The sequence below is a fragment of the Hippoglossus stenolepis genome, chromosome 23, assembly GCF_022539355.2.
Source record: "Hippoglossus stenolepis isolate QCI-W04-F060 chromosome 23, HSTE1.2, whole genome shotgun sequence".
NCBI lineage: Eukaryota > Metazoa > Chordata > Actinopteri > Pleuronectiformes > Pleuronectidae > Hippoglossus > Hippoglossus stenolepis.
In genome coordinates, this window is record NC_061505.1 from 6,634,775 (window position 1) to 6,645,172 (window position 10,398).

The 10,398-nt window shown below is 38.2% G+C and overlaps 1 long non-coding RNA gene across 1 annotated transcript; it reads right to left on the reverse strand.

Annotated features, from left to right (window-relative positions):
• Positions 1-225: 225 nt before the first annotated feature.
• On the reverse strand, positions 226-2,286 carry LOC118102359. The gene is made up of 3 exons (XR_004694660.2): positions 2,160-2,286; positions 596-652; positions 226-332 (listed from the first exon to the last, which is right to left on the reverse strand). It is a non-coding gene; the product is annotated as an uncharacterized LOC118102359 (long non-coding RNA).
• Between the last annotated feature and the right edge of the window lie 8,112 nt (positions 2,287-10,398).

A 10,398-nucleotide genomic window follows, 5' to 3' on the forward strand; every position in this document is an offset into this window, starting at 1 on the left:
AGCAGTAGTTGGTGCAGCGGTAGTAGGTGCAACAGTTGTAGGTGCAGCAGTTTTAGGTGCAGCAGTAGTTGGTGCAGCGGTAGTTGGTGTAGCGGTAGTAGGTGCAGCGGTAGTTGGTGCAGCGGTAGTAGGTGCAACAGTTGTAGGTGCAGCAGTTGTAGGTGCAGCAGTAGTTGGTGCAGCGGTAGTTGGTGCAGCGGTAGTAGGTGCAGCGGTAGTAGGTGCAGCGGTAGTAGGTGCAGCAGTAGTTGGTGCAGCAGTTGTAGTTGTTGCTGCAGTTGTAGTTGTTGTTGTAAGTTCTTGGCTTGTGGTTTGGATAAATCCGTAAAGAACTAAAATACAAGATTCGTGCTTAACTGGCGAACAAATAAATTAACTTACAAAATAAGCTGACCTCACCTAAAAAGTTTGTTGCGATTAATCACATTATATTCTGTATATGTTAATGTGATTTAATATTTTATTGTGTAAGATATTAGATAAAGTTTCTACCAAGTTCTCTTACTAAAGTCACATAGTATTGATCATTACAGACTTTATTCTTATTTATTTCAAGACAATCTGAAGTCAATCAGTTCAAGCTTATTTATCTTACCTGTTAGAATCAGGAAAACTGATATGATCTTTCTGGTCCCCATCCTGTCAATGCAATCTGCAAAATCAAACCAGAGAGATGCAGAATGTGAAGAGATTTTGTTCCACAGTTGGATTAGTTGACCCTCAGAGATGTATTACCTTGTCTCTGATGAAACTGTTGAATGAGTTTATACACCATCAAAACGATCTTGACTATTTTTGCAATATTCTGAATTTAACTTTATTTTAGTTTATTATATATACATCGTTTAGTTTTTTTAATGTTTTTCTTTGGAACTATGTTTCAAATAGAAGAAAGGTTTTGAAGAAAAAAATAGCATAACATTAACACATTCCATTGTCGGAGTAATATTCTCCTTTATAGCTAGAAGGTAACTTTTCACAAATGGTAAATAGTTTTAAAAACTGTATTCTGAACCATGCAGATGTTTAACTTTGGCACAATGAACATAGAATCCATTGTTTTTCTGAACCCTTTAATGACAGTTGTTTTTGTATCTGTTACACAGGTTTCTGAGATGTCTAACTCATTAAATAAGTATTGATCATGTTGATAAATACTTTCTTGATATATGGTATATCATATGTTAAAAATTATTCAAAATGTGTTCATTTATCAATGTCTCAATATATTAGTGATTACGAAAACACTAATGAGAATTTTTCTTTTTTTTATTTGAATTGTACTATGGAGTAAATGCATATTTTTTATAAATATCTAGGACATGCTGGTTAGTTTTTTAAATGTTATTTTTGATCCTTTCCGCTGCACATTGAAATGCCATCAATTACTTGTATCATATTTTGGTTGCAGTGCAAAATGGTGGCCCACACGCACAACCAAAACTTTTTCTATGGCCATTTGTTTCCAAATTTAGGGACTAAGATGCATTTCAGATGTCTAGGATATCGTTTTTAAATAAACTGATCAAATCAACTTTTCACTTTTTAAGTGTAATTGAGAGACTATAATTTTTAAACTGCTATCTACAAAATATTATTTTGGAAGATTTCCAGCTATGAGTAAGAATCTATTAATTATTTGACGGAAAAACCTTAACGTCCCTGAACAATAAAAAAAAAGGTTTTTTTGTTTAAACTCAACTCAGCAAATGTAACAGAAAAGCAACAACGATCTCGAACGAAGAGTAATTTAAAATTCTGCCTGACAAACTTGCTCCACCTTTTTCCTCACACAATAACAAGTGTTCACAAGCATTAACCAGGCTAGACTGTTCTTGAGCAATTGGACCCCAGAAAATTCTAGAAGAACGACTGCTGTATCAATTTGTTTTCAAACATTTAACAAATGTATGAATGCAAAAACAATATCAAAATTTTAATTGAGCTTCAAATTGGAAAAAAATCTGGTCATTTTAAGTATTATATAATATGTAATAATGTTTCTTATTCATAAAGAAATACATGTTACATCTTTGGCTCAATAATTAAACATTCAACAAAATGAGTATAATGAGTAATCGCACAAACATTCAACACACACACACACACACTGATGATGAATTTAGAAAGTGTACAAAAAGTTTTAAACTTGTACTTACCCCAATATAGATCGGTACAAGATGAAAAGTTATCGATTCCCTTCTTTTTCCAACGAACAGGTTCTTAAAATGTTCACTTTTCTCTTAAATTCAGCTCCGTTCACATATGATAGACTGCAAACCTCTCTTCTTCTGTGACAGTCGACTTCTATTTGGGCCTTTATATACTCAAATGTAAGAGAAGCTACTGACGTGACGCCAAAAATGCTGTGATACCTAAGATGATAACAGTCTGCTTAAAGTTTATCAGTTTCTTGGCATAGTACCATGGTACATTCACTTCCTGCTAAAAAGTACGGGTGCAATCCCTCGACGTGAATGTTGGAAGGTTCCTCTTGTGTGACAGTAAATTATGGCAAATAAACAATTGTAGTTTTGTGAAGTAAATACAAGAAAACTTGAGATGATCATATGCAACCACGAATGAATATCTTATGCGATATTTGACGATACAATACAATTAAAGTGTTCAACTTTAAATCAATCAATCAATCAAATTTTATTTGTACAGCCCATATTCACAAATCACAATTTGTCTCATAGGGCTTTAACAAGGTTTGACATCCTTTGCCCTTAACCCTCAACAAGAGTAAGGAAAAACTACTAAAACCCTTTTAACAGGGTAAAAAGAACGTAGAAACCTCAGAGAGAGACACGTGTGAGGGAGACCTCTCCCAGGACAGACAGAAGTGTAATGGAGAACCTCAGAAAGATAAGGGTATTTGCAGCATTGATTAGAATATACACATTGTAGCATAATGGAAGGTCAATTAATTGATGGATTATTGTCAGTAATGGTCGAGTATCTGAGGAGAAATATTGTATATCAAGCAGTCTTGTTGTAATCATAGTCCATGGTCAGCAGCCACCACGATCATGATCCACCATCACGATCGGATGCCACGATAGTCCACAGTCATTGTCCACTGCCGCCATCAGGATCCACCATCAGCTGCCACCTCAATCGTGGTCCACCACCACTATCAGATGCCAACACCATACAGGATCCGCCATTATTATCACGATCAGCCAGCACGATACAGAATTCGCCATACAGGATCCATCATTACGATCACAATCTCTGATTTGCGATCCACCATCATAATGTGGCCGCAGCCGTGGCCCTGGATCTGCAGACAATGAGGCAAAGGGACTCCGGGGGAAGAAGTCAAGTCAGTAACATGTATTGATGAGATATTAATTTCTTTGATGTGATAAGGATGGAGAAGTGGAAGAAGAAGCTGGGAAGAGAAGCTCCGTGTGTCATGTGTCCCCCGACATTCTATACCTATAGCAGCATAACTAAGAGCAGGTCCAAGACAAGCCTGGACCGGCTCTAACTATAAGCTTTATTTTAAAGGAAGGTTTTAAGTCTACTCTTAAACGTACAGATGGCTCCTACTCTACTTTTAGAGACTTTAGGGATGACAAGTAAGCCTGAATAAGCCAGAAGTGTGTAGCACTGCAGTTCTAACTCTGGGTTGTCATTTTATAGACTGAGTAATATTCCTAGATAAGAGAGCTGCTCCATCCCAAGTGGAATGAATGCCGTTTCTCCTAACAAGACCAGGTTTCCTCCAAAAAGTTTGCCAATTATCTACAAAGCCCACACGATTTACAAAGCCCACACCATTAAAGTTCACATGGACACATCCAAAGATAATTAAAGACGCATCAGATTTATTTCCTTTTATTTATCGGAGGGAGTGCCACATGTCACTGTGTCACATCTAGAAAAATGTGAGGACGCAAAACAGACTTGACAAGAGTATATTTTGGGGTAAGTGTATGCATAAGTCTATATTTACATACATGCACTGCAAGAAAACCAAATAAATATATACAAAATGTATATGGCTGTGATGAGAGTGTAAGTTTTGTCGGAACTGTTGTGTTTCTCTTTAAATTTTAAGGTATCAACCACAATATGTTGTGATTTGGTGCTAAAAATTGAATTGAATTAAATACCTTGTATCTTTATTCATGTTTTTTGCCATGTATTTTGTGAAGCACTTTGTAACCATGTTTTGATTGGTGCTAAAAAAAAGAGTGTATTTGCAGGATATGTATTCTTATTTTGCATGTGATTTGTCCATTGGCTGGTGTTGCAGTTGCAGTTCTTCGCGATCTCAGGTTCACTGTTGCTGGGTGGATTTTGCCACAGCTGTAGCATGGAGTTGAGATTAACATGAAGGTCAGAGGCCAAAGACCCAAACAGATAGGCCCTGTCCCATTTAGCTGGGGAGGGGGAAGGGAAAGCTAACACATAAAAACTAGGGCTGTCAAACGATTAAAATCTTTTATCAGATTAATCACAGGGTAGCTGTGACTAAATGACAGAAGGCGGATATGAATGTAGCGTGAGGGAAGCGGGGAAAATAAGGGATTGCAACAATGCCACCTGGGGAATTTCACCTCAAGGAAATAACTAAACCCTTTTGTGTGCAACAGCATGGTTCGTTGATATCAGAGGGCAACAGACGGCTTTACTCATAGAAAAGAAACAACTTTTATTTAACTCGATAAATGCATAAATCAACAAAAAGCTAAATGAAACAACAATCACCAGAACACAAATTATCATATGAAATTAAACACTTAGACAAGAGAAAAGGACAGGGCTGGGACTTACCACGGCGACAAAAAACCAAAGGAAAAAGGGAAGGATAAATAAACTAACCACCTGTGACACTGCACACCAACAAAACGAGTCATGAAGAAAACACCACCACCAGGGATTGGGTCGCTGCCTCAGGCCCACAGCACCTGTCCAACAATAAAAAGATAATTAAAACATGTCACAAGTGTTAAATCAATACAGGTGAAAACAAACAAAACATTGAAAACAAAATAAACCAAATCCAAACCAATATAAAGAACAATTTGAAAGAAACAAACAATAACAATGTACAAAATGACTATTACGTCAACTCGGGTAACAAAAATGGGATAAGAACAATATTGATCGAAGTCAGGCGTCCCTCTGAGGTGGTCACTCCAAGCTTCTAATCAAAGGAGCATAGAGAGCACTTCCATAATGCCAAAACACTTCCTTAAAAGCAGAGCCCTTCCATAGAAGCCAGAACAGCAGGGCAGTTCGAAGAGTGGTGGCCAATGACGGCTGACGAAGGACCAGGGCCTCTAGAAAGGCGAATAAACAAATTTAGTAAATAAAATGACAAATACACAATTTCGGGAGTAATGGGACCATACGTACCACCTTGTCAAGCCACAGACGTTTTTCCATACAAACAACCAAACCTTTACACAATTGTAAGCTATTTTATTTAGTGGCTTTATTATGGAAGGTTTGTGTGGAGTTCCTGTTATAAGCAGGGTGTCGGTTGGGACTCTTGTTTTGAAGGGGTTCTAACGGAAGTGGGTTCTGCCAGAAAGAGGAGTGTGGATGAGTGAAGGAAAATAAACGGGTGTGTTGTCCTGATTCAATAACCATCTTTCGTGTCCCTTTTCGGCTGATGCCTGACAGTATAAGAGAACAAAACGCTCGGCTACACAATTAAATGTGAAATCTGAATCTGAGCCCATCTGTAGAAGCAGTGTTGAGCCAGTTCACACTTAAAAAGAACGAGTTCCAAGTTCAGTTCATGCAGATGAAAATGAACTAGTTCACGTTCATAGTTAATTTTTTCTTGGGATGATTTAGGTGACAAACGTGCGGTCACGTGTTTGGTGATGAATCGATGGAGTCGGATCACGTCTGCGTGTCGCTCCACTCACTTTAACACTGAGTCCTGACTGTGAGCGTCTCGTGTCGTACTGAGCACGACATGTTGACGAATCATTTCCATGATGTTTAAATGCAGCCTCATAAACTCTGGCGCGAATCAAACAAACACTCAGTGACTTCATGTGCTGATCAGGTCCTGATAACTAGTGACGAGTGTTTATTAGTTCAAGTGATGATTAGTGCAGCGGTAGTTGGTGCAGCAGCTGTGATCAGAGAAACTCTGTGTTTCACTGTTCTTCTACAAAGTCACTGAGCGGCTGCGGAACGTGAACGAGCTCTGATCTCACTGCGTGTGTCGCTCTGAGCGAGTGAGTGGGGGCGAGTATGGGTACATGGAGCGGCTCATTCTGCGCATGCGTAAACGCGTCAAAAACAATGAACGCGTTAATTCCACAAATTAATCATCCCGCGTTAACGCGTTCATTTTGACAGCCCTAATAACAACTAATAAATAAATTAAATTAAATCAAGATAAAAAATAAAAGTTATTCATCAAAGTTCAGCACACAGGGATAACTCTTGTTCTATTTATTTATAATGTACTATAAGAATTGTATACTACTATGTGCTTCTAGGAATGACGATGTTTGGTTCGACACTTTTCTCAAGACTGAAAAATGTCATGAGTAAATCATGAAAATCATCACCCAAGAGAGGACAGACATTTTGTACCTTGTTTATTATGACATTTCTGACAGAAACCCGGGAAAAATACATGAAATCTCACAGAATAAAGAAATGTGCGATTACTTAAATCCACTATATATAAATAAGAAAATCGACAGTAAACAGTTTTCACATATATATATATACCAGATACACCATGACCTTTGATCAAATAAATGAGGTCGCATTGTGAAGCCCGCTATGACCTGCATGTGTTCCTTCATTTAATTTAAAATACAAACTTAAACATTCATTTTACATGCATTTGGAGATTATAGAAAAGTTTAGATAAGACGACATTAATACCGAACAAAGTTGAATATTGCTATGCCACAGTGCTCAGTGAAGTCAGATACATTTTGAATTTAACAGTTCAACAGTACAGATATTTTTTGAACTCCCCAGTGTTTCATAGATAGTGTTGTTATGTTTCAATAGAACAGAATCTTAAAGGCAGCTGTGTCATTCTGTCCAGGATCCTGGACGTCCCCAAACACTAACGTGTTCAGTTCCACAAACAAACCTAATCCACTGTCATTGATGTGTCGGATCAGTGCAAAGTTGAACTTGGTGAGTTCATCCAAAACCGTGCAATACATTAAAAAATCAACAATCTGGGATTTTTGCTGACGATAAAGTCCTTTTTCATTCCAGAGATGTCGTTCTTGTTCTCATGGGAATTCATAAGGAAATCAGCACAGATGCTATTGCTGGCTTGACAGTAGCCATGACAACAGCACCAGACAGGATGCAGTGACGAGACTGATCTGTTGACTGACTCCACTTGAAGCTGAAAATGAGGAGAAAATACATCAAAACATTAGTTTGATAAATACTTTTTCAGCCTGTGAAGTTTTCCAAACAAGCAGCACTCCGTATTTCTTACCTATGCCATCCACGGTGATGGAGCTGGCTTCAATGTTGAAGCTGGTGACTGATGAAGCTGCATTTAGCAAAACGTCTGCAATCGCAGTGTTGTTAGGAACACCGCCGCTGAAGACGAGAACCAAAGTATTGAAGATTGATCCATTTCTGCAGGAGGAGAAACAAATAAATGTTGAATGAAATATCAGATTTAGGCTGCAATCCTGAAAATGTAACAATATGTTAACAAATTACCTGAATTCCACCACTTCCAAGGAACGGAAGGAAGAGGGGAATTGCCTTTTGTATGGAGGTTCAAGCTGCAGAAACAGAAAACACATGGTATTTTAAAAAATCGACTTGTTTTATGCTCAACGTACTTTTACTTGTTCTATTTTTGGCTCCTTGATAAAAAAAATTACTAAAATAGAGAACACAATAATATGAAGCCACAGGTTTTATTTTGAAAAGAGGTTTACCTCAGTCTTTATGGTAGCAGCTCTTCCTTTAAAAGCAGCAGATGTTGGATCCAACAAGTCGGTTGTGAATGTTTCCCCAACAGACCTGAAAATCACTCGCTTTGTTGTGATGGTAGCGGTTGTTGGTGCTGCAGTTGTAGTTGTTGTTAACACAGTTGTAGTTGGGGTTGTTGCTGCAGTTGTATTAGTTGCAACTGGACTTTCTACAACACATTTTTTAGAAGTGTAAATGAATAAATCAATATGTACATCACCTGCTGTTGTAAGAATCAGAGTTAATAACAAATACTTTACAGAACGAGCAGTTTAGATTGATAAAAGGAAGCAAAGACTATCGAATGTTGCCACACACACACACAGGCACTGTTGATAGGTTGATTTCAACTGTACAGAACTGACAATCTTTAGGTTGTGCTAAAAATATCTTTATTTTACCTCATTGTCTTGTATAGGAACACAATTTTGAATGTGACTCATTTAACACCAGCATCAGAGACACATGGTATTTCACACAGTGTTCCCAATTTAGCTACTTTGTCAGTATATTTATCGACTTTTCACCTTCTCTAGCCACTAAAAATCTTTTCTACATGAACAGAGAGCCCCGAAGTCAAAAGACTCTATGGGAACACGTCACAAGTTAATGTTGGTCAGCTGAGAAGAGCTCTTTCACACAAAAGGGTTGATCAGTTATGGTTCAATGATAAAAATAAAGACCCCCAAAAAATTTCAAACAACAGAAATCATCCCCACCCATTTTCCCCACCCACACTGAATCAAAAATAGAATCAAGGACCAAACAAAATATCAAACCTGCAAGAGAATAGGATGCCGGTCGGCAGCGCGACGTATGCAAATTAAACGTATCTATGTCACATGTGACGTCATTACGCAATCTAGCGACCTTCAGAGAGCCAATGGCTACTTCTGGTGAGATTTTTTTCACTTGTATTTAGGACTGATGAGAGCGTCGCTGATGAGTGGCTCCATTCTAACAAGCTTAACACTTGGTCTGAAGCACATGGTGCAGGTGCATTAGTGTTGTTTCCAAATCCACTGTCACTTGTTTAACAGAAAAATGTTTGCTGCATCAGACACATGGTTCTTCATTTTTGTCATAACAGACAATACATCAATCATAGTGTCACCTATTAAAAGACCCTTGAACATTGGTGGATTACTGTTATAAGCAGTTTTTCCATAAGTAGTAAGAGACTACGCTTCTCTGCAGAGAAAACAGTTCTGCTAGTGCTCAAAGGCAGTGTACATGCCCTGTGCAGCATGTGGGTGCATATTACTATCTTTATAAGGCCCGATGAAATGACAGGAACATACTGGACGATTAACTTTTGTGGTAGTTTGATATCAATGCACCAACACTGCAGCCAACCACAGCTCATTTGAGGATAATTGGACAGTTTGGTGCTCAGATGAGTGCAGTAGTATGTACTAGATGATGAACTTGGCTGGGGGAGTAACAAAAAGTCAGTTGTGTCATGCTGTGAGATAGATGTTGGATTTACTTACCAATTACACTGATTGTGCTGGAATCTATCGTCACGTTGAAGGTGCTGTTGGCATTATTTACAGCTGATACTAATGTTTCAGCAACAACACCATTCTCTGGGAGTTCTGAAGTGGTAGAATTCCTACTGAACAGAATCTCCAAATCTGCATCAACTTCAACTGCTTTTGTTGATCGTTTCCTACGTCAGGAAACCAAACAAGTATTAATAATAATATTAGCTGACTTTAGATTAATCAAAACGTATAATTTGCACATGAAACTTTCAACACAGTGAGTCAGTAACCCTGAGCTTAAACAATATTAGTAAAGTAACAAATATGTTTTTACCTGAAACCTTTCACACGGCACTTGTCGAACTTTTTACCAAATCTTTTCTTGTATATTGTGTTGCACTGCAAAAAAAGAAGCAACACTTAGACGATGGGAAGATTTCAAACAATTTTCGTTAAATAAATTTAAGAATAAATGGATATTCTGGTGGAAATAAATCATTACAACTGGTTTCTAGTGTAAAATGTAATGAATGGGCACAACTGACACAGTTAATAAATAATATATAGGATATGAAAGTGTACTCACCGGCCCAACGAGTTTTTGTTCAAGCTCTTTGTATTTACTGCTTTCTGGGTTTTTGAGTTCGTCAGTAAATGGCTCATCAGTCAAGCCGACTGAGACAGTGTAAGTAGGTTGAGGAGCCACAGTTGTAGTTGTTGTTGCTGCAGTTGTAGTTGTTGTTGCTGCAGTTGTAGTTGTTGTTGCTGCAGTTGTAGTTGTTGTTGCCGAAGTTGTAGCCGTTGGTGCCGCAGTTGTAGCCGTTGGTGCCGCAGTTGTAGCTGTTGGTGCCGCAGTTGCAGCTGTTGGTGCCGCAGATGTAGCTGTTGGTGCCCCGAAGTCAAAAGAATCTATGGGAACACGTCACAAGTTAATGTTGGTCAGCTGAGAAGAGCTCTTTCA